Source organism: Aptenodytes patagonicus, chromosome 3 (assembly GCF_965638725.1).
Source record: "Aptenodytes patagonicus chromosome 3, bAptPat1.pri.cur, whole genome shotgun sequence".
Taxonomy (NCBI): Eukaryota; Metazoa; Chordata; class Aves; order Sphenisciformes; family Spheniscidae; genus Aptenodytes; species Aptenodytes patagonicus.
The window spans coordinates 88,963,076-88,988,062 of NC_134951.1; positions in this window are offsets into that span (position 1 = coordinate 88,963,076).

Genomic DNA, 24,987 nt, shown 5'->3' on the forward strand with positions numbered 1-24,987 from the left:
TGAGCATGTTCTCAGGGTATAAAACTTTTTTTCCCTAACATCTAGGGAGCCAGCACCCACTGGCCCCAAAGCCCACCTCTTTCTCCTCAGGTTGCTATCACAGTTAAATATATTCTTTTGCAGAATGCTAGAGAGGGTGCAAGTCCTCACTCATGAAGACATTGTTCACAGAGTACCCCATAATCTACTTGTATGGTGAAGCTTAGGAGGCTAGGTCTGCTCTTTCCCTTAAAAGACAAACCCCTTACAAATCACAGGAAGCTGATATATCGATTTTTGAAAGTAAAGCTTATTTCTACCTTATTAAGTAACTGCCTAAACAGCCCTTCTTCAGCTTCAGCTGCTACAAATGATTGAAGAAAGAGTGACTAATCTCCAAAGAGTGACTAATTTCCAAATCTGCATGAAAGCTATTTGGACAAATCACCATTCGGCTGCCTTAGGGGATTGCAGACTGGTTACCGAACGAGGTAGCTGTACCGTGGAAGTGATGGTCTCTCTTGTTACATCTCTGACTACTGGGTAGTGTACTACCTACATGACTAGCTTCAGGGAAAGGCCAGTTCAGATGTAGCAGTCTCTTCTTGACAGGTTACTAGAATTTCAGCCCTAGAAGAATGTGGAAAAGCAACAACAGCATTAAAAGGCTGCATGTCCAACGTGGAATTTGGAGTTTCCTGGGAGCTGTGTCTGTACCCAGCATTTCTAAGCCAGAGAGGCCGACTCCTAAAGTCCCACATCTGCCAGTGTCCCCTTACTCTAACTGCTTTAGTTCAGCTGAGAAACACAGTTGATGTGCTTTCCAACCACTGGGTTTCTAGAAACTCATAAATAACTACAGCAACATGAGCTACCTTTATTCTCGGAAAAATTCAGTCAGCTTGAAAGTCAAGTGCTGTCATTATAGATATTTTTCTTAGCTTACTATTTTGTGATTTCTTAAAGTCCTTGTACTAGTGGAAGCCAGGGGACAGCGGACAGGGAATTCGCACACACTCCTTCTGCCAGTCATCTTTCCCTAACTGAATGGGAGGCGAACTAGATGGCTTGTTTCTTTTGCATCCTTTATGACACCCCACAAATACAGAGACAGATTATAACAATTCACCTGGACAGCTGGTGAATCTTGTATGGATTTGTCCAGAAACTAGCAGACTAATACAACCATGGGATTCAACAAGCAGCCTGTGTGTTAAGGCTGTTTGTCAGCACTATGAGACAAATGCCATTATCATATGTCACTTTAAAAAAATGGTACATATCTTCTGGTTTGGGGTTGGGTTTTTTTTCATTCTAGAAGGAACTTTACTGAGCATCAGTTTTCCTGTAACTATAGAAGATAATAAATGAACTCAAATCTAGAGAAAATAATATTGTAAGTGGAATGAAGCTGTGATGCTTTGTGTCTGCTATACAATTTCTCATGTTGTACAAGGTGTAGAAAGTCAAACTCTATATCACAGTTCTGCAGAGTAAACAGCTTCTTGCTCTTAAGACAAATTTTATTAATATTGGAGACTGTTTCCCCTCTGTACAAAATCCAAGTATCTGGGAATAAAGAAAACCAAACACACAGCACCAAAGTACATAGTTTTTGCCAGAACCAGTGGGCTTGACGTAAAACACATGAAGAATCAACTTTGATTAATGAAATATGGCACAAACTGTGCTTACTTCAGCAGTTGGGATCTGCTCCCATGAGAACATACTGCCAATTTTACGCTGAGATCCTCCCCCAGCAAACCAGGCTTCCTGAATCTCAGGGGAAACTGTATGTTGATCAGCAGAGATGAGTTTCAGATAATTCTAGTAGTTCACCCTGTTATAAATCCTCAAACAAAGCCTGCTGATAAAAAACAAAGTATTTTCACAAGAGCTGTTGATTATACTCTTATACTAAATCAAGTATTGCTTTTCAATTAGATCATGGTGTGCTCAGCCCTGCAAGTCAGCAGGAAGGTTCGAAAAGTCATCTTGTCCTGAATTAATCTATTAACATAAGTGTTTGGGATGTTGTATGTCAAGCCAATCTAAACATAAACTGATACAACATATTTATTTTAAAAAAGCTGTGAAGAGGATATAGATTAAGGCAATCTTTCAGCTCACTTAAAACGCTACCTTAAGTTCTCCCTTGTGCTTTTGTCTTCTTAACACTTCTTCCAAGCCATCGCAAAAACCTCTGTTTCACTTCATTTCTGTCTGCTGAGACAGAAGACTGTCCAAAATTGTGTTTGTTTTGTATGAACAACAACAAAAAAGTACTGTAAACCAAGCTGAAGTTGTTAGGCAGGTTTCTACTTTTACAGACATTATTACTCCTTTATAAGCTGTGGCTTCGTAATGGCAAATACTAAGACTTTCCTTTACTAAGAATTTTGTGGGGTTTTGTTATAATTTACAAGGTAAAGCTTAGTTATAACTACCACTTGACTGACAAAGCTTCTTAATGAGATCCAGCACAGATGAGAATTCCCATATCCCATTTACAATTTACATTTGTCACCGAACATGCAGGAAAAGAAAAAACACTTTAGCAATAGGTGGGGAACAGTCTCAGGCCTAAATTAATAAATACCATGTTATTTATTTCTTGCCTCTTGAGCCAGGAGGAAAGGAGGGAATATACCGGGAGAATATCCATATGAACTGGTCTTAACTGCATTTGGCCCAAAAGTTTTCAAGTTTTGAAGATATCTAAAGACATCCAGCAAAAAAGGATGGGAATATCAATAAGGCCTCACAGCTCTATGCAAGCTGCTGGTATGTTTCTGGTTAAAATTACCAGCAGCAGACCAAATCCTCACAACCTTCACTCAGGGTCCGGGGCTAAGGCTTTTGCACTTGCACCAGGACAAAGCTCTTGTCCCTGCATGTAAGCTTCTACTGCAAGAAAACAGTAGCTCCTTAGCTCTTCATACAAGAGTACCCCACCAAAACTTTAAGTTAGGCCAGTTTTTAGATACTTGATGTATGAAGGCTGTTGCCTTTCATTTTCATGAATACTGTCTCCTTACTGTTTTACATACCTTTTCCTGCATTGACTCTTTTCTCCTAGACTCTTGAGGGACCATTAGGAATGGGAAAAGAAAAACAAAAGGAGAACATGTATGTTCTGTTGGTAAATGTGGTTGATTCAGGGAGTTCTGGTTACTAAGGGGCAAAGAAAATCTCAGATTTGTGAGGAAGCTGCAAGGAAAGTGACTTTGAAAAATCTCAGTATTTATAAAACTTAAGATACATTAAAATGGTGAAGCATTTAGTGATCTGTCTCTGTTTTTCAGTCTTAGGTGCTTTGAAAATGGGTGTTTAAGGAGTAGTTTGTCCAGTAATTCTGGATATACCTACACTAGCATTGCCAGAGAACATTGCTTGGGCAGTGAGAAGCAATAGTCTGTGTTATCAAACTGTGGGGATGTCCCTGGCCTGGTGTGGACCCAGGCTAAGAAGTCTCCCTGTCTGTCCCTGGAGCAGTCTGGCTGTCAGCCTGGGCCAAGGACAGAGGCTGGAGGTGGCTGCCCTGTTCTGGAGGAGAAGGGCATTTCACAGGAGAGAGATGGGCTGTCTCATACCTGTTGGTCTCGGTGCCAACCCATATGTCCTGGCCACATGAATTTTTAATACAGTTGTAGCGTAACCTTCCTAAAACCCTGAAAAGAAGGTGGTGATTTCTTACTTTCACTTTGAGTTTCTTTTCTCTCACTTGTAACTGGCAGATTTTTAGGAACACTTCAGCTCTGTGGCAGCACAAACTTTCACATAATAAACACAAACAGATAAATAAATAAATCTCAGCAGGCTAAAACAGTCTGGTACAGACTTCTGGTTGTATATTATTATTATCCACATATTTCATCAACTAATTTAGTGTTGTTCCCTCTACGATTAGCCTCTGATAAAAAAATATCCTTTTCCAGAGCATAAAAGCAATGTTTATCTGTTCTGTTATAGTTGACTACATAGTTCTCGTTCACTAGCAAATTGCAGTGTAAACTTTATTGGCACAATTTAATTTTATTTACCAGGAAACAAAATTCTTCAACCAGAATAACTGGTTGTGGCTTTTATTTTTCAAAGTTACAATAAAGTGGGCTTTCAGAGAAGAAAGTAAATATTTAATTAGTAACAAGTTATATAAAGCAATTACCTCTATAGGAAGTGCACTTCCCCCTTCTTTATGTAAGAGACTCATTGTTTCCAAAGAGGAATTTTGCCAGAATAATGACTGTATGACACGCTTACACAAAAGGAGAGAATGTCATCCACCAGTAGTGATCATAAGTAATACATAGCCATTATTGTTTTCTCTTTTGGCAAATGTTGCCCAGAGTATCCAATGCATATTAAAGAGGCCTCATTTGAATACCACATAAGGCTGTGTGTGTTATAAGTGCTTATTGCATTGAAATCTCACAAATATGTGTGTATTTATGTAAAATGGCACTTTTACTAGCTGATGTATTCAGAAAGTGCCAACACCTTATTGCTCTAAATCACTGTCCTTAGGGCTGGCATTATAGAACAGGCAAATATCTTTAAAGCATGTAAAACTGAAATAAGAGACCTGTCCCAATTTTTCGTTTTGCCTGGATAATTTTTCTGCTGCCCCCTGTACCCCTCATGTCTTCCCCTACCCCCAGCACAACTCACAGCATCCTCTTCTGAGGGAGTCACAAAATCTACCACAGCCTTGTCTCCTTCTGTGGTTTCTTCCATGAGCAATGCAGAGCAACTAAGGGTAATTAAGAGCTATTAACGACTGAGACAGCCTTGCTGGGCTCGAGTTACTCTTTGCGAAGCTCTGCTTAGTCAATGACCCATCACAGATAACTTCATTTTCCAGAGATTGCAACAGTCAGGAAGGGCCTTCTTACATAGATGTCACGAGCACTGGGAAAAGAGGACAGAGTCACATAAAGGACCCTAAAAGCTCAATATTTCCAAAAGAGAAGTGCTCTCATTCCACTAGCTGAGGAAAACAGTGAGAAATGCACGCCTTGCTGGGGACCTCTGACATGGGATGTTTCTCAGAGAGGACAACTGGAGTGGCACTGTGTCTCAGGGTTGACACAGAGGCTCACAGGGCAAATAGGGATGAGCTGATATAATGCAGGCAGCTGTTGAGGCCGTCTGTGCCATAGGCCTGCTGGCCCAGGGAGTTGCCCATGAAGTGACTTTTCCTTGTCTCTGGTCACTTTGGGCGTGAGTTCTGCACATTGACCCTCAAAGGTGAGAGACAATGGTCACAACTCCGTAACAGCTTCAATGTGGAAGCAGGCCCCAGCACATACTGTGTCTAGAGTCATGGCTACACAGACTCAAGGAAGTGAGTGCTGAATCCTTGTTTGTCTACTTTCATTTGTCTTCACTGTTAGGGGACACTGAAATACAAAATGTAAATCTCCACTGGGATGCTCTTACCCATGTAATCTCTTCCAGAGTGGTGTTTTCTTAGCAACCTGAGGGCACTGACCTTGCCCAGATAATTAGATATGACATAGGCTCTTTTCAGTAACCCTTACTTTAACAGTCTTGAGCGGGTTAGGCAAAATACTGAAACTTTCTTCATAGTAACATGACATAAAGTCATCTGAAGAGCAATCCTGTAAGTGCTGAATCCACAGATGTTTTACGGAGAGCTATCCATGCTTAAAATTAAGCACTAACTGAAGGGTTTTGATTGCTGAGCACCAAAATTCTTACTGTCTCGGAGTATCAGACCCTTTGTCAGTGTATGTGGCATTGATAAGCGTGGTAGAATTCAGGAAATATTACACTACAGATGAATGCCATTATCTTTATAAAGTTTTGGTTTTAATTATGAAAATATTTCACTATTTTATCCTAGTAGTAACCCTAACTATACAGATGACTCTATAACATTATGTTATAAACCCTCTTTAGTTCTTCCAGGCTCAAAGACGTGTAAAATTATAGAGATAGTCAGATTTTGAGGTTTAAAAAGTGCACTTGAGATATCTGAAAAAGGGAAAACCCGTTAGTATTTTTCCCTTTTGTCTACTGAAGCATTCTATTTTTGAATTAAAATATCTTAGGTTTGTGAATGCCAGGAGGGATTTACTGGAAACGCAATGATGGCTGTGATGCTGGCACTTAGAGTAAAATTAACTGCATACAAAAGATCTGTTCTGTGATTACATAGAAATATTGTTCATTTGTTTAATTGGCCATAGGGCCTGGTAACGTGGATAATAGTTGTCCCTACTGGCAGTGTTGCTCTTTGCCTTTACAGGAGTACTCTCATGGTTAGCGTTATCTCTTACAATACAGAGCACTCTGGAAGTGTGAAAGCACTATCATTTACACTGGGGCTGAGTGGTAGCACCATAGTTCGTTTTTTGTAGTGTTTCACTAACAAGGTATAACAAAAGTTATGCTTTTATATGACAGAATTCCCACCTAAAGTATAAAATATTGTATCCATTTTCTGCTTCAGAAGTTCTGTCAGACTACATGAGATGGGTAAACTGATTAGCTGTGAGAGTTGTTATCTGATACAGAATAGACAAAAGATCAACTCATGCTTTTGGAAGTAAATAAAATCACAGTTACAGATACCATAATTTTAATCCATCTTGATCACAAAACATGTTATAACAAACTCCTCTGTGTGTTGGAACTCATTCATCATTTCAAAATGATCAGACAAAGAGGATTCATTTTCAAACTCCCTTCTGTTTTCAAACCATAAAAATCAAGACACAAAAATATTTATAACAAATGGAAGCTATACACATGATTTCTATTATGAAAGTGTTTATTTTCTATAGAAAGATGGTAAGAACAAGTTGCATTTTTACTGGTCATCATTCAAGTAAAAAAAAATCACTGAAAATATAATTGAAATCACACTTTGAAGCCATCTAGTAAGTTTGTGTGAAGTTTCTGGACACTACACATAAATCTTATTTTTAGAGAAATCATGACATTTGAACATATTATATTCTATTAATATTGAACCTTTAGGATGATATATATATAGATCTTATTTTATTCCTGTTGTCTAAATTCTATATTTTACATATAAGTTTACATTTTAAAAATATGCATGTAATAGTAGGTTCTTTTTAATAAAGATAACAGTACTAGAAATGTCAGAGTTGTAATCAATACCTTGTTTGACCATACCAAACCTATTTAGATTATAATAAACATTTGGCATTTTCCATTTGTAAATCAAAAGCAAATTTACAAAGGTAGAAAATTGATATTGTATTTGTTTATGGTTAGAAGTAGGAATTCAGAGATGTAATTACTTAAATTTTGAACGAGAAGTTTTTGCCAGAGCTAGGAATAAGCTAGAGGTGAAATTCAGACTTTCTTGAAATTGGAGAGAATTTACTATTGACATTTCCCACATTTGTTTCACACTTCCTGGCTACAGATGAGCAGCTCCTGTCTACTGCTTCAAGTGCAGTTGTTTGGGGCATGATGATTCTGGTACCCAGTGGATACCCAGCTTCATCTCACAGGTGTTTTGCAGCACCGTTTAAGTTTACAATAAGGCATCAGAAAGTGTACTGATTGTTCCTTGCTTTTGGCTTGGCTTGTACAGTGTGTCTTATTGCAGACATGCATGCCTTTGATTGCATCTATTTGTTATGTGAGCCCCAGGATAAGTTATTCTAAGAATTATGATGGTGCTGGTTACAAGACCAAATCTTTTTTAAAAAGTTGCTCTAAGAGGTTGATAAGGCATCACCACAGACATTGTCCATAGGAGTTGACAATTCAGTAGCATATTTGTTTTCTGAATCATATTTGCTAAATTTTACGTTTAGCTTGTCAAACACATACCGTTGCCTATCACAGAAACATCAGTGATCCAAATAAGCGAGGATGTTGAGTCTGTTTACATTGGAAATTGCAACATTTTGCTCAGAAACAAGAAGGCAGTAAAAAGCTTGAAATCACTTCATCATCATTCCCTTTGAAAGACAGAAAAAGGTCTGGACAATTACTTTTATGAAGCGGCCCTAAGAAGTGCACTACAGAGTCTCACGCAAAAAGGCAAACGCAGAAATAGAATACAGGATTTTTAATGGAGTCTTCAATGAAAGAAGAGCAGCACAAGTTGAATACAACCAAATGCTAAAGAGCTATCAGGAGACACAACAAAACACTGCTTAGGAAATACTTGTATAAGAATTGAGCTGACAAAATAGTAGGTCCAGTTCAATGTTCCAAGTTTCATACTCTCACAGACAAAAGGAGACAAAAATTGCCCTTGATTCACCCCGTTCCCATCCAGATTTGACTGAGATTAGTCACATCAGTATATGTTTTAGTGTAAAATGTTCAATATCCTAACCTGTTCTGCATCCAAACCTTTTTAAGAAGGCTGTGTCTCAACCCAGTGCTTAACTGTCAGGAGATTTTCCTCAGTGCTAAAGGTACACTTTGTAGCCTTAAATTTATCAAGATGCCCACTGCTGATTCGTCCAGCTTGAACATCTCTTTTCTGTTATTGTCACATATTTAATTCTCAGGCAAGTTATATGAAATGCAGCTTTCAGTTTTCAACTTCAGACAATGTCTCCAGATATTTTATTCTCTCATCTAACTCTCAAAGACTAAAAACAGTGTGTTTGGATTTTTTTATCTGTTATGATCAGAACAGAAAACAATAATCTATGTTTTTACTGAATTGATCTCATACAGTGGTTCCCCACATGAACCTCAAACTAAATATGTCTCCAAACCAGTTTGCAGAAAATATGCCCTGAATGGCAACCTGCACTTCATTCTCACCTGTATTATCATAGAATTACTTTCATATCTTTTCTTCATTTTTCACTTCACCTTTCACTGAAAACTTTTTTTAAGTTTCGTTCCATAATGCAATAATATTCTTCAAGACTTACCAAGACATAATATTTGTCTGTATTTCTAATCTCCCCAAACCTTTTCTGTTCTGTCCTTGTCCTTTTGTATTTCTAACTCTGTGGTGGGTTGGCCCTGGCTGGACACCAGGTGCCCACCAAAGCTGCTCTATCACTCCCCTCCTCAGCTGGACAAGGGAGAGAAAATATAATGAAAGGCTCGTGAGTCGACATAAGGACAGGGAGAGATCGCTCACCAATTACAGTCATGGGCAAAACAGACATGACTTGGGGAAATTAATTTATTACCAATCAAAATCAGAGTAGGATAATGAGAAAATAAAAACTGAATCTTAAAACACCTTATCCCCACCGTCCCTTCTTCCTGGGCTTAACTTTACTCCCGATTTTCTCTACCTCCTTCCCCCGAGTGGCACAGGGGAATGGGGAATGGGGGTTGTGGTCAGTTCATCACACGTTGCCTCTGCTGCTCCTTCCTCCTCAGGGGGAGGACTCCTCACACTCTTCCCCTGCTCCAGCGTGGGATCCCTCCTATGGGAGACAGTTCTCCATGAACTTCTCCAACGTGAGTCCTTCCCATGGACTACAGTTCTTCACAAACTGCTCCAGCATGGGTCCTTTCCACGGGGTGCAGTACTTCAGGAACAGACTGCTCCAGCATGGGTCCCCCACAGGGTCACAAGTCCTGACAGCAAACCTGCTCCAGCGTGGGCTCCTCTCCACGGGTCCACAGGTCCTGCCAGGAGCCTGCTCCAGCACGGACATCCCACGGGGTCACAGCCTCCTTTGAGTGCATCCACCTGCTCCAGCGTGGGGTCCTCCACAGGCTGCAGGTGGATTTCTGCTCCACCATTAACCTCCATGGGTTGCAGGGGGACAACCTGCCTCATCATGGTCTTCACCACGGGCTGCAGGAGAATCTCTGCTCTGATGTCTGGAACACCTCCTCCCCCTCCTTCTTCACTGACCTTGGTGTCTGCAGGGTTGTTTCTCTCACATATATATAGAATCATAGAATCATAGAATAGTTTGGGTTGGAAGGGACCTCTAAAGGTCATCTAGTCCAACCCCTCTGCCGTGGGCAGGGACATCTTCAACTAGAGCAGGTTGCTCAGAGCCCCGTCCAACCTGACCTTGAATGTTTCCAGGGATGGGGCAGCCACCACCGCTCTGGGCAACCTGTGCCAGTGTTTCACCACCCTCACCGTAAAAAATTTCTTCCTTATATCTAGTCTAAATCTACCCCCCTTTAGTTTAAAGCCATTCCCCCTTGTCCTGTCACAACAGGCCCTGCTAAAGAGTTTGCCGCCATCTTTCTTATAAGCCCCCTTTAAGTACTGACAGGCTGCAATGAGGTCTCCCCGGAGCCTTCTCTTCTCCAGGCTGAACAACCCCAACTCTCTCAGCCTTTCTTCACAGGAGAGGTGTTCCATCCCCCTGATCATTGTTGTGGCCCTCCTCTGGACCCACTCCAACAGGTCTGTGTGTTTCTTATGCTGCGGGCTCCAGAGCTGGAGGCAGTACTCCAGGTGGGGTCTCACCAGAGCAGAGTAGAGGGGCAGAATCCCCTCCCTCAACCTGCTGGCCACGCTTCTTTGGATGCAGCCCAGAATACAATTGGCCTTTTGGGCTGCGAGGGCACATTGCTGGCTCATGTCCAGCTTTTCATCCACCAGTACCCCCAAGTCCTTCTCGGCAGGGCTGCTCTCAATCCCTTCATCCCCCAGCCTGTCTTGATACTGGGGGTTGCCCCGACCCAGGTGCAGAGCCTTGCACTTGGCCTGGTTGTACCTCATGAGGTTCACATGGGCCCACTTCTTGAGCTTGTCCAGGTCCCTCTGGATGGCATCCCGTCCCTCTGGCGTGTCGACCGCACCACTCAGCTTGGTGTCATCTGCAAACTTGCTGAGGGTGCACTCAATCCCACTGTCTATGTCACTGATGAAGATATTAAAAAGTACCGGTCCCAATATGGACCCCTGCGGGACGCCACTCACCACCAATCTCCATCTGGACATTGAGCTGTTGACCACTGCCTTCTGGATGCGACCATCTAACCAATTCCTCGCCCACCGGACAGTCCACCCATCCAATCCATACCTCTCCAGTTTAGAGAGAAGGGTGTTGTGGGGGACCGTGTCAAAGGCCTTAGAGAGGTCCAGATAGACAACATCTGTAGCCCTTCCCATGTCCACTAATGTAGTCACTCCATCATAGAAGGCCATTCATTTTGTCCCCTTGCCTTGCTTCTGGCCCTTTGGAGAAGCAATTTTTAAAAACAGACTGGTAAGAACTAAATTACTGTTTGGAAAACTTTCCCTGAAAATATTCTTTGCTTCTTTCTGCTTGGAGAGACTGGGTTAAAGATGAAATGTGTGTTAAGTAACAATTCAAAAGCTAATGATATGTGAACTTGACTGCGGGGCAGCCAGAGTATTTGGATTAGAACTGGCATTAACTTCAAGCAAATCTCTACAGAGGTTGTGCTGTAGTGTCTTGCCTCCCATTTTTCTTTGTTAGAACGTGCTTTCTTCAGCCACCATCTTTCCTGAAATAATATTTTCTGAAAGTATGCTGAAGAAGTAATATGGGTAGCGAAGAAGCATGAAAAAGTGTTGAAAGGTGGAGAAAAAAAAATAAGAAATCTGTCTGGTTTACCTCACCCAATTAAGAGTCTGATATGCAATCTGCATACACTGCCTGTGGCATTTCCCAATCCTCTCTTAAAGCTTTTGAAGCAAATGACTTTTGAGAAGAGGCTGAGAGAGTGGTTTGGTAAAAGTGGAAAAGGAATGGGAGAGGGGAGGGTCTTTTTGCTTTCTTCTACTACTTAATGAGGAGTTATAGAGAAAGTGGAAAGAGACACATTGAAATGAAAGTCTGAGAGGCAGCAGACACATATTTCAGTGAAGAACATTTCAATTAGATGTAAGAGAAAAAATTTCTCAGTGTTGGTCAAACCATTTGCCCAGAGATTTTTCTGGAATCTCCCACTTTAGAGAGATTGTAAACTCAACTGGAAAAGGACATGACTAACCCCAACTAACTTTTACTTTGGCCCTGCTTTGGGCAGGGGGTTGGACCAGATGACCTCCATAGGTCCCTTCCAACCTCAGTTACTCTTTTTTTCAATAATTTAACAGTAGAATCTGTGTCTGAGACATGATTAGAAACAAGGAATATATTTATCATCTTCATGTTCCCATTTCATGCTTTCTATCTGTTTTTTATCTTTCTTTTTATTCTCCACCTCTGACATTTGTGGTACAGCACCGTTGGAAAGAACACCTTTCTTGACCTATCAAAATGATTTGCATGATTGCTTAAAACTCTTCTTTTATCTCCATAAGAATCATGGAAGTTTTTTAAAGACATGGCATTCCCTATGAAAATACCCGTTATAAAGTAAAATAAAAATATTTACAAGAATCAGGAGAAATAATTAGGAAAAAACCTGCCCAAAACTCCAAAAGTTTTGAAAGCTCACCTAACCTAAATAGTTTGTTTCAATATACATTTTTTATCACTCTCAGATCAACCTGATGTGCTCTCCATGCTGTTAAGAAAGTCTCCTTCCTTACTGCAAGGCGGCAGTGGTATGAAGATCAAAGAGCTAATGTTCGTTATCATACCCAGCCATGGTTACAGTACTTCCAGAGAACAGTAGGTAGTACCTAATCAGGTAAGGCATGTGGAATTTGTTGTGGTTCTCAGATATTTCCCACTATGACACTCAATGTTCAAGTGTATCTTAATTTTACCAGGACTTTAAGTATTTGTGTTAATTTTTCCGTAGTGGAGTACTGTGTCAAATGTAACATTTTTTGGACAATTTCAGATAAAATTCTTTGTCTATTTTCCAGAAAGAAAGTAGACCAAAAATTGTTGTTCTTTGTCCTGCAATGAAAAATTCTGGTTAACTTTTTCCTGTGTAAAAACTGTACAAACACTGCACTCTAGAAAAGAAACTTGCATCCTGTGCCATAATCTGCATAAATCTGTATGAATTTCACCATTTAAAAACTAATCTTTGTTTTCACATGCTTAGAGAAAGTAAAATTCCCCAAAACTCACATCAGCTTTGGCCGGATCAGGTCCTCATCCGTCATGAGACCTTTGCACAGCAGTTTGTGGTGGGGATCAGGCCAGGTGGGCAGGGTCCCTGCCAGCAGCGTGGCTCTTTGCTCAGTCTGGGCAGCACAAAGGAAATCCCACATCTCAGACTTTCCTGCAGAGAAGAAAAACTGAATCCCACAATGAGGGGAAAGATATAAATATGTGTTCCCAGAAAAAAGGCAGATGTTAAACTATAACATCTGTAATTAAAAATAATGCAAGAAGCAAATGCCTATGAATAAAAGGCCACCACCAAGGTGGCTTCCCTTAACGGTGTTCATCAATTTTCCCTTGACAAAAAGTCTAAATTTTATGAGTCTAGATGAGCTGCCTCTATATCCTATCTGTGTGACTTATAATATTTTCATCATCAAATTAATTAGGACTCCTAAAAACTATTTTGAGGTACAAAGAGTCCTGAATTTATTTTTTAATTGGAGCTTTATGTTAGCTAACTGCCATAGCTTGGTCACCCAGACTTTTCACTTGGTCCTTACTTACATACAGTTTAGGATCTTAAAATATTTCTATAACCTAAAATATACCTATATCTATGATATCTAATATGAAAAGAAATGCCAGTGTCCCATATTTTTGTTTTTACTGCAAGCACTTTTCTGTAACCATTACATGTTTTTCCCACTTCACAAAAATTTCTGTTGTATACATTCTGGCCCATGTTTGTTTGCTACAAATGAGTTTTCTAACATGCTGAACCCCAGTACCTCATTTGCAAGTGGTTGTCAACTCACAGGACTGCGGTGATTTGTTTTATGCAGTAGATTGGAGGAGTATAAGAATATGAAAGTTTGCTAACTTTTTTACAGTCTCAAAGCTTTCTATAAACAGTTGCAAGTGAAAATATGAATAGCTCTGAAACTGTTAAACCAAAAATTGAGCTGCAGAAAAAGGTCAAGATTTGTTGCTGAAGTACAAGCGCTTCCTTCTAGAAAACAAGCCAGTTTTGCTCTTGTTAGCAAGGTCATGCAGCCAATTCATTTCAGCTAACTTTAAGAAACCATTTTTAAAGCACTCAATTTATTAGATTTAGGGCTTTGAGCTGATATAGATTGTTGTGCCACCAGCAAACCTCTGGAGTTACATCAGCTTGGGATCTGGTGCTTAAATTTTTATCCTGTGTCTTTACACATAAATAAAAGTGGTTATGACAAGATTTCTTCTCACAGGATTTTACAGGTCATGGATGAGGTCACCAGCAACAGGAAGCCACTGAAATTGTTTGTGGGTTCTTGTGTAACAGGATATACTGCTATGTTCTTCCCCCCCCCGAAAAAAGGCAACAATACAGTCCCAAAGACCACAGAAGATGTGCTATGCATGGCTCTTGAAGAGATCCTGTCTGCCACAAAGATCCAGTGTGGACTGGTAAGACATATTTGTACTTCCCTGACCACCTATGCCTCCTTCCAGGGGTGCCTCCTCCCTCCAGGAGGTGTGAAAGCAGTCTGAATGTCCTGTAGCAAAGGATCAATCCTAAAACTCAATTTGGCTTCCAAATTTTTGGAAGCAGGTCATTTAAGATAAGGTGGCCAAACCATGGTGCGTGTGTTGGGCCCAAGGGCGCAGCCGTTCTGGCTCAAAGCCTGGTGTCAGTGCAGCACTGCCGTGGGACCTGGGCTCAGTTTCACTGCAAAAGCTGGTAAGGTGTGAGAAGGTGCTGGAGCTAGAGCTGCCTAACTGCAAGTAAGAAGTCCCACGGCTGCAGCTGCTGGGGCTATAACAGCAACTCAGGGATTCAAGACCCCTGACATGAAGAAGTCAAAAAATAAAAGACAAGGGTAAAAAGGGCTTAAAAGGAACCTATAGAGGGTAACTCAGCAAGACCAAGGCTCAGCCTGCTCCAGGCTGCAACGAAGGCACACCCATCCATCCCAGACTGACAGCTGCCTGCAGAAGTTTTTCATCAGGCCTAAGGAGCATATTAGTGCTTAGCCCAGTACTATGTTGGTCCTGGCCATCTATTGCATGTGTTACCCAATAAATAACTGCTGTGGTCTCTCCGTGCTGTGTACAGCCTACTGGCAAAGTCTCTTTGCATGTGGTAAAAGGTGCCTAAACCAAGGTGACTCATGAGGGAGAGTAATGTGTGCTATTGGCATAAAGATTCCTGTTGACTTAACTTCAGTGTTTGCACTTCACTATCAATATTTTAATTATTGATAAAAGCATGATAAGGAGGGAATGGAAAGGGACAATTAATGGGAAGGGACAGAGGAATGGGGAGGAAGAGAGAAAAGCGAAGCAGGAATATTGTCTCTGAACTTTGCTTGAAGCACAGGTCGTTAATATAATAATGTACTCAAGCCATGAGTGTGTCCATGCATGAGCAGAGATCTCCATCATGAGCAGGAGAAGGTTGCTGAGACCTCCACAGTGCTCCACAGACTGCCCTGCACCCCCACCGATGCGGGGTGGCAATTTGGCCCCAATGGCATGGGGGGCGCACTGACTCCTTCAAATCCATTCTCTCCTGAGGTTCACACCAGGGTTTGAGAACAGAGGAGGGAAAACAGGAAAAGAACAGGGTGTGGGACAGAGAAGGAAAAGGGCAGAGGAAAGAAAAGCAACCTGCCTGAAAAGTGAAATAGTTATCCCACAGTGGAACAGAGGTATGCTAATTTGAATTTTCTCATATTTTTCTTGATCTAAGTGTACCTAGCCACAGATAGGTATTGCAGATGAGCTGACCATCAGGTAAAATGTTAACCTTTAGTACTCTTAAATGTTAAAATTGGCTTGAAGTGTAAAGTTTCTTTTGTTTCCTAAAACTGTGTCATAGATGAAACATTTAATTATACACTGACCAAAACAAATTCCCCATGTTACACATTTGAGTGTATTTTCTTTTACTGCTGAGGGAAATTCTGTGTGCAATATGGCACAAAACAGATCATTCAGTTTCTTCTACTACAAGCCTCCACGGAGGATGGAAAATCTCAGATACATCTCATTAGCTTTTCTCCATATTTCTCTAATTATGAAGTGTTATAATTGATCATTTTCCTTTTCAAATTAATTTATAACATAAGAAGATTTGATTGAGGAAATGTTCAAAAGGAATACTTTGGTTTGACCTTATGGCTTGTTCCAACTCTTTGGCTGGTGTCCATCAGGATCATTAAAATCAATTAAGGAGTTAGGTACAGGACATCTATTGTTCTGCCATAGAATCAATAGGCCCTTTCAAATCTCCTGTAATTTTAGGGATCACAGCAGACAGTTTAAAGAATTACTCTTTTGTAGAATCATAAGTTCTAATCCTGCATACAATGACTTTGTTAGGTTTATTTGCCTCTTTAGAGGCAAACACATATGCTTTTCGGGATTGGAAATATAACGTGATCTATAAGAGAGGCATTCAATCCACATTTCATCTCTGATACCACGGACACGCTGCATGAAAACTAAAGTATAGCTGATTTCTTTGCTCCAATCAATTTAACTGAAATTGCTAACTATTCAGTCCAATACTGATTGGTCATTTGTAGCTGCAGCTATATTTAGAAAAAGGAAAAAAGAGATATTTGTATCCAAGTAACAAAGATGTGGCCCACGTCATAGCTACGTGGTTGGATCAGCCGGTGGCAGTCATTGCAGCAACTGAAATAAGTGTGGGGAAGGACAGACTAACACAGTCCTTAAGGCCCAGAAGCAACATTATTGCAATAATAACTTGGAGCCAGAAATAAGCTTAACCTTTTTGGTGAAATAGGATTATTTCATGTGAAGCATGGCTCTATTCAGAAACTGTAAACTCAGAGTTGGGGCAGCGTTCGCTCGTGTTTGTGTAGCACCTCACAAATGGGACCAATAGTGCCTAGGGGTGTCAGTGCTAGCGCTGGGTAAATGGTACATGACTCTTGTGCTTTTTATTATTTAGCAGCTATCGCTGGGCTGTGGAGGACCTAGTGCTAAATATAATCAGTTTCAATCACAGTGAAATATTACAGACCAGATAGTCATGCTGGAAACTAAGGATGAATGGAGAATAATACCACACACCTTATTTATGACAGAGTTCAATATGTGTGAAGGAGAAATGAATGAGGAGAGGAAATTCCCTAAAGTCAGTGCCTACAGTTATGCTCAGATCTTATTTATGAGCAAAGAGGAAGCACACCTTACATAAATAAAGTCAAGAGTTTATTGCTTGTATAATCGAAATTGAAAAAGTCCAATCACTTTTAGTCCACCATTAATTGTTACAGAAAAAGAAAGAAGAATAATAGGATTAGCAATGGTATACACACACATCTTAGTTTCTACCCCTTTTCCTGGGGTTATGCTCTCCCTTTCCCTGCTCCGGCAGTCGGGGGTGTTATGGCAAGCTGTCAGCATCTGGAGTCCCTCAATAGGAGGAACACCATGTTCGTGTTGATGGTTTCACCTTGGCGTCCTTCTTATAAGTTTGTTAACATGCTCTTTCTTCATTGGTCTGCAGCTCCATGTTACGTCCAAACTTATTACATATGGTGTCTTTTTTCTATGCTGGATACTATTTCTTTGTGCTAGATACTATTTCTTTATTCTCTTTTCCACCCCCAGTTTTTCCAGGTCCAGGTCTGCATGTCTTCAACTGACCATGGCTGAGCAGTTTATAGCTGTGGGGTCTCCAATGCCAGCCTCTGCCCCATCTCATCATTCAGCTGCGTTTGGTGCCTCCACTTCTCAAGGCTGCTATCTCGCGAACCTATGTTTCTGTATGTGACATCGTCACAGGAGAGTCGTCAAATCAAGGTGGTATCATACAAAGACAAACCAAAGGAAAACAAATTAGCTGTAGACACCTGGCAATTAGGAAGAATGTTACAGCTATACCACATTAAAGTAAAGCTGCTGGCAGGTCAAGAAAAGTTCAGACAGAGCAAGCCTGACAATCCTCAGATTGTCAAACTCAGTTGACAGGCCTTGCAAACTCAGTACAACGCTTACGGTCACTTGCTAGTAATGGCAATACCGTATTGTAGAGCTACAGGGTAACACTATTAGCTATGTGTAAGTTTAGCAGTAAATCCTATAAAATTAATATTTTCTTCATCTGACAAGATGCTTAGTTCAACATTAATATGTTGTCTGCCTGCAGTGAGAAATAATCACTCATTTTTTTCTACTGAAAAGCCAAATTAAATGTTCCCATATCCAGTGGGAGGACTCCTAAACACTGATTACTGCATAATCTGTAGTAAACTGTCATAGAAAGTGTCTACATTAAAATAAGGAGTAAAAAATCAGTGGCGTAACTTCACTTTATACTATGGCTTCCAGCTTCCATGAGAATAAGACTAAACATAAGCATAATACATCTTATAGTCCATAATACCATATATATTTGTTATCATCCACAATATAAGGGTAATTTGAAGCACTTTCTTTCTTAATTTGGGAGGAAACGCTCAATTTCTACAATGGCAATGTGAAGACATTAAAAATTATGTTGTTTTTTTAGCAGGTGATCCCTGTTCCTCTTTGCTCCTCAAATTCTCAAGCAAATGCCCCATCAGGTTGCAATTAGCTCTGCTGCCATCTGAGCAGTAGTGGAGGCGAGTGTCCCTTCTGCCTGGGGACGCCCAGCCAAGCAGGGGCAGGAGAGAGACCCAGGAGGGGGCAGTGGGAAGGAATGATGGCAGGACAACCCCCTCCCACAGCCACCAGTCTCTGGGGGTGGCAGGGAGAGATCCCCTCTCCCTTGGTCATGGATGAAGGTGCAACCACTATCTGTGTGACAGGCTCAGAGAGAGGACCACAGGGGACCTTGGAGGATCCCCACTGCTCCCCTGGTGAAAAAGCAGGGCCAGAGACTCAGTGTCCCTTGGCGCCAAGCCTCCAGGCCTGCCTGCCGGCATGCCCTCTGAAGGCTTCTCCATCCTGTTCTGACAAACAACTTTAACCACCTCTTGCATAGGTGGGTACCAGGTACATTTCTGAAAACAGAGTGTGACTGTCAAAGCAAGAGGCAGGAGTTAAGTGTCCTGCTGCTCCTTGGCTTGCCCTGTCAGCTAGCTGGGAAGCTGCGAAATGCTGCCAGCTAAAAATTCATCATTAAAATGTTCTTCAACGTCAGTCTTTCTTTCCCCTATCACCAGCAAGCCCCCAACATCAAGACAAACAGAGTGACCCTGACAAAGAGCTGACTATTGGCTTGTGTGTGCCAGCTATCATGTTTCACTACTGCTGTCTTCTGTTTTAGCAGAGGCATTCTCAATTGTGTGTCAAGAACATTTCCTCCCTCAGAAGGCAATAATCTGTATCAGCAAAGAAATAAACAACCTGAGGTAACTCCATGAGCCAGAGTGTCTAGCAGTACTTTGAGGGCTCAGCACCCCACTTTGGATGGTGTCTGGGCAAGCCTCAAATAGCAGGGAATCAATAAAGGGGAAAACAGCATTTGCCAAAGGGCTTAAAGACTTCAGAGTCAGCAGCAACTGCAGGGTTCGCCATGTAGCCTTTGCTTGAAACACTTGAAACTAGAAGGAGCAGGATATGAGCAAGAATACCTGGGGAACAGAGGAGCTTTGGCAAGAAAATGCTCTGTTAATACTCATCAATTTAGGTCATTTATGTGCCGTGTGCAATGCAACACTATGGAAAAAATAAATGCTGCATATAGGTTTTTTTTTCTATGAAGCAAATATAAAGACTGGTGCGTAATTTGTAATAAACTGCCTGCTGTTTCTTTAACTCTAACATTTTGATGTTTCAGATTGTGCCATATTTCCACCATGGAACCCATGGGAAGAACACTTGCAACTCGGAACCCATGTTGAGAAAAACACCTGCATATCTATTACATTAATGTATTCCCAACAAAAGCAGAAGGATGGTTCTGAATGCCATCAGTGTCTATACATCTTTTTTGGACCAGATTGTCATTTTCTAGGAAAGCCTGAGATCCTGGTTTTCTATAGTGCAATTGCCACACCTGAATTCTTTATTCTGAATTTTTTCTTTGGCAACTGTTTGCTATTTATACCTAGAAGATACAAAGTTTTGTAGATCTAAGAAAGCGGCCATTATGTTTTTCAGTGCTACAGACTGTTTTCTTCTGCTTCCTCATTATGTTTTTAAGTTTAAATTCCTTTCAGCCCTTTTTCTTTTTCTTTTTCTTGAGAAATTAGACATGTAGCATCTTATGTTACTACTATAGATCATAAATTTTGTTCTTACAATTTTCTTTCATGCAGTTTGCACCACGTTATTCTATGCAAACCATTGAGTACTCCAATTTCTACATATATCTTAACTCTCAGAAATATATATCATCATATTTTATTTTCAATGTTTATTCCCTTTGGAAAAAAAAAAGCTGTTTATTGTTTTAATTAACCTTCAGCTGGCACAATCATTTTCTCGTTTCTTCTTTTATATTACACAGATTACAAGTCCTGGAAAAAATCTATTAGGTAATAAAATGTGTTTTAAAGAACTGAACCATACAAATTTAATGTAGTATACATACATTTCTAAGTTGTATGTATTGCAGATAAAAGGGATAATGTACAAGTCCCTTATTTTTCATTTACTATTGTTACATTCAGGAAAAAAAATCATTAAACTTATAAGAATTCAAAGCATTCTTTGAATTCTCAAAAATTCTCATATTTAACTCCAGTTCCTCTGCTGATATTTTTTCTGAAAAAAACTTCAACAAAGGTTTGCCAGAATATTTTATAGCAAAAATTTGATACCCAAAAGATAATGATATATGATAGCAAACTTACATATCGGGTTTGACTACTCTGCAATAAATAGGGAAAAAAGTTATATAACCCCCATGGAGAATATCTCTCTCTTCTGTGAGATTTCTATTTACTGGATTAAAAAAATCTTATTGTAGCTATATAGAAAGAATAGTTCAATTTTTCTTTTTTTCTCTTGTATATGTAACTGTCTCCTAAATGAAATCTGGAGGTCTGCTTATTACAGCCTCTCAACCTGTTCAGTAAGAAAAGGTACACTGTATATTTGATTCTGTATAGGAGGGAAACCTGCCTTTCAAATGATCTTGAACTGGAACTTTGAATGCACTTTCCCACACAAATTAAAAAGAAGAAGAAGAAGAAAAAAAGAAACAAACATAAGTGCTCGTTTAGCTCAAAGTCAAAAGGAATAAGAGTTTTTACCCAAATCCATTATCAACAAAAGCTTTTTTAATAGAAATTTCTATAACCATTTAAATCCAGGTCTCCCTCCTCACCCTTTTTTTATAACAATTTTTAGCTAATACAATAGGCTGAGTCACTGAATGGAGCAAAGCCAAAGTGCAACAGGCTTTACCAATAGAAGCAACTCTCTTGCACTTTGTCAGTGTGCTTGTATTTGCACTTTCTTACTGCAGCTCCTTATCCATGGGAACAGTTAATTTACGTTTCAGCCATGTCCCATTTTCTTATTCTACTCTTCCATTAGTACAGCATCTGAGTGCAGACAAGCCTTATATATAGCCCAGGCAGTGCAAACAGATGGTTTGTTTGCATTATGCTGTCATCACTATGGTTTATCGCAACCACTCCCAGAGTAAGACATTAAATTTACCTTATTGTCCCTCAAGGACCAAGTTTTAGAGCTTATAGTGGAGAGCAGAATAGAGTAGATGAAGGCTGTAAGGCTTCCCACAGTCACCAAATTGATTTTTTTATGTTCCTGTGGTGCTGAACCACGGATTCAAAAAGTCAGGTCGAAAGCAAGGTTTTCATGAGAATGTTCCAAAAGTGCTGGTACACAGTGTTACGTCCTCCTTTGTAAAACACAAAAATGTCAAATGCTAAGTACTTGCTACCCCAAGACTCTGGCACCCTGCTGATACAGTAACACAGGAGTTCTGTTAACTATTATTTTCCTTGCCAAATATACCACAATGGTGAATCAATTCTGAGTCAGAATATTAGCACAGTGGTCATGGCACCAAGAACTGCAGGTCTTCTTTCACCTGCACAAAGAAAACAGCTGGAAGAAATGTTTATTTTAAATATTTCTGGGTTACCTTTACTTTCTTTCAAAAATTTCTTACAGAAAAGGTTTCCATTTATCCTGCTGTGTAACCACGTGTCTGTCATCACGGGAAAGTGCAGTCTGCTGAGATATTCCTGCCTGGTGGTGGGAGAAGAAGAGACTGACTGAGTCAGAAAGAGGCAGCCACCCACACCTGCACCTAAGACAGGATCATTTGTATCTTAAGAAAACACCACAAGATGATCCAAACAAACAAGCTGATCATTCACTAACTTTACTAAAGGAGACATGACAGTCCACTGTTGACTCGCTTGTAACGTTTTGGGTTGTGTGTTCACTTCATCACAGTTTAAGACTTTTTTCACACAGAGGTATGCAATAAAACTGTGAACTAGCAGAGGTTGTTATGCACAGCACACAAAACCTCTGCAGAAGCAAGCAAATGAAACATGAAACCCCTTAGAACAATGTAAAGCTCTGTACCTTTGCCTTTCTTTTATATTGCCCATGTCCTTAGCTGACTGTCTCTCTTCCACCAGAGAAGCCAAACTCAATTTGCTTACCCTTTTTATGGTACTTTCCACCTACCTGCAGTCCCAGACCACTGGACCTACAGGTTAAGTATGCTTTGGAGTTAGATACACCTGACCCAATAAACCTGCAAACCAAGCCAAACTTCAGCATGTAGTGTGTGTTAAAGGAATCAAAAAATGCACTTTTTACTGTGGGCAGCTTTTTCTGACACAATTGGGTTACTGTGAGTAATGATAGAACCTTATGAATTTAAGAAACACTAAACTAAAATTTCTTGCCATCTCCAGTTTTAAAAATAATTTTTTTTTATACCAGTAACATTAAAATGTAAGCAAGTAACTCACATGAAGCTTCATGTTTTAGAGCATTGCACTTCAGTTTTGATTGGTTTATCACATAAAGGTACTTAAGAGGTACCTCATACTGAGATTGGAAAATACAGGAAGTTATAGAAGAGCAAAAGAGAAGGATGTGTTTGAGGTTTTGGCAAAGAGGAAAGACTGTAGGAGCAGATGACTAAATCTTGTATTTGTGGCCACAAAAGGCTGTGAACATGAACTAAGATTGAAAAAAGAAGATAAAGATAGGAAAGATAAAGACATCAGGCATGAAGCACAGTGGTACAAAGTAATGAAGAGCAGCAGCTACTCCCATACAAAGATTTGAGGAAATCTGTAGTCTAGGAAAGTCAGTTTACAAAGACAGTCACACAATGTTGGCCCATCCCTATGCTCTCTGGCTTGACATATGTAAGAACAAACTTCCTGCAGCACCTTGTGCAAGAACTCTTAGCTTACCGAGTCTATCAGCAACCTATTAGATGTTAGCACTGCACAGACACACAGTGGATTCCTTTCACTGTTAACAAAGATGTATCCTCCTGCAAAGGAGCAGAAACACTCTGTCTCCATCAATCATCTAACTGCAAGTATCAAGCCATGACACATAAAGCATGAAAATTTGGGCTGAAGATCTAACCTGTATTTGCTCAATCAGATCCTAACCTAGGGACAGGCTGTTCCTGCTCTGAGACACAAGACGCATCCTGGACACAATTACTTTGGTCACATCATTTGAAAACAGCATCTCAGACACAGAGAACATGCCAGCTGAGGCAAGGTGTCCCCCCTTGACAGCCCCAAGGACGGGGCTTTGTTGCCCCCACTCTCTTGTGTTAGGAAGTACCTTCACTTTTTGGTCAGCTCCAACAGGAAGGTGTCTGGAGCTGGCATAGGATGTTCCAGAGAAAAGCAGCTGTGGGGCAAGATTCTGCCATGCTGCTAAGGAGCCTAGGAGGGTAGAAAGCTGGGGACATGGATAATTCAGAGATCATCAGGAGCAAATGAAAACAGTGGTAGAATGGCCTGCCCTGGTTCTGGGGAGTTTGAAGGGGAGATCCTAGGAAACCCTAGGAAACCTGTGATGGAGAAGGATTTGAATAAGAAAGAGAACCACCAAATCAATATCTGAAAGGAACTGAACAGGGAAATGTGTTCCATATGGGTAATGTTAAGGCTAACAAGTCACCAGCTTGATATGCAGCATGCACATGCTCTGTGTGATGCTGGGCAATCACTTGAAAGAGAAAAGCTGATCACAAAGTTGGTAGATCAGAGGATATAGTATTGCAAACACCACAGACATACATACATAATTTAACATCATGACTGGAGGTATATACGGGTGGATTCAAGGTACCTTCTATTTATTTAAAAGCTGTCTGTATTCTTCAGAGAATCATAGAATCATGGAATGGTTTGGGTTGGAAGGGACCTTTAAAAGTCATCTAGTCCAACCCCCCCTGCCGTGGGCAGGGACATCTTCAACTAAAGCAGGTTGCTCAGGGCCCTGTCCAACCTGACCTTGAATGTTTCCAGGGATGGGGCATCTACCACCTCTCTGGGCAACCTGTGCCAGTGTTTTACCACCTTCATCGTAAAAAATTTCTTCCTTAAATCTAGTCTGAATCTACCTTCTTTCAGTTTAAAGCCATTCCCCCTTGTCCTGTCGCAACAGGCCCTGCTAAAAAGTCTGTCCCCATCTTTCTTATAAGCCCCCTCCCATAAACAGCAGGATAACTTCCAAAAATATGTTCAGAGTTCTGGAAAACAAGCATTTCAAAAGAAATAGATAAAGTCCCTCTTAAGTGTTAACAGTCGTATAAACTTGTCCATGTGTCCATGACCATGAGAATATGATAACGTGATCTGCCTTGTGAACTCCTGATTTCCTCTAGCATGTATTTGGATAGCATATACTAATTTCAACATTTTTATTACCCAGAAAACTTCTGCTTAAAAAACCAAATAGGAATGCTTACTCCTGAAAGATTGTATACTTTATAATAGGAAAGCCTTTCTGACTCATATACTTAAACTGAATAAGGGAAAACTTATTCCTTCCCCACGGGACTCTGTGTATTAAATCTTGTGTGTTACAATGTCTGCACTGAAAATGCCAAGTCAGTCAAAACAGAGAATTATCACCTTTAGCCATTTTTCAT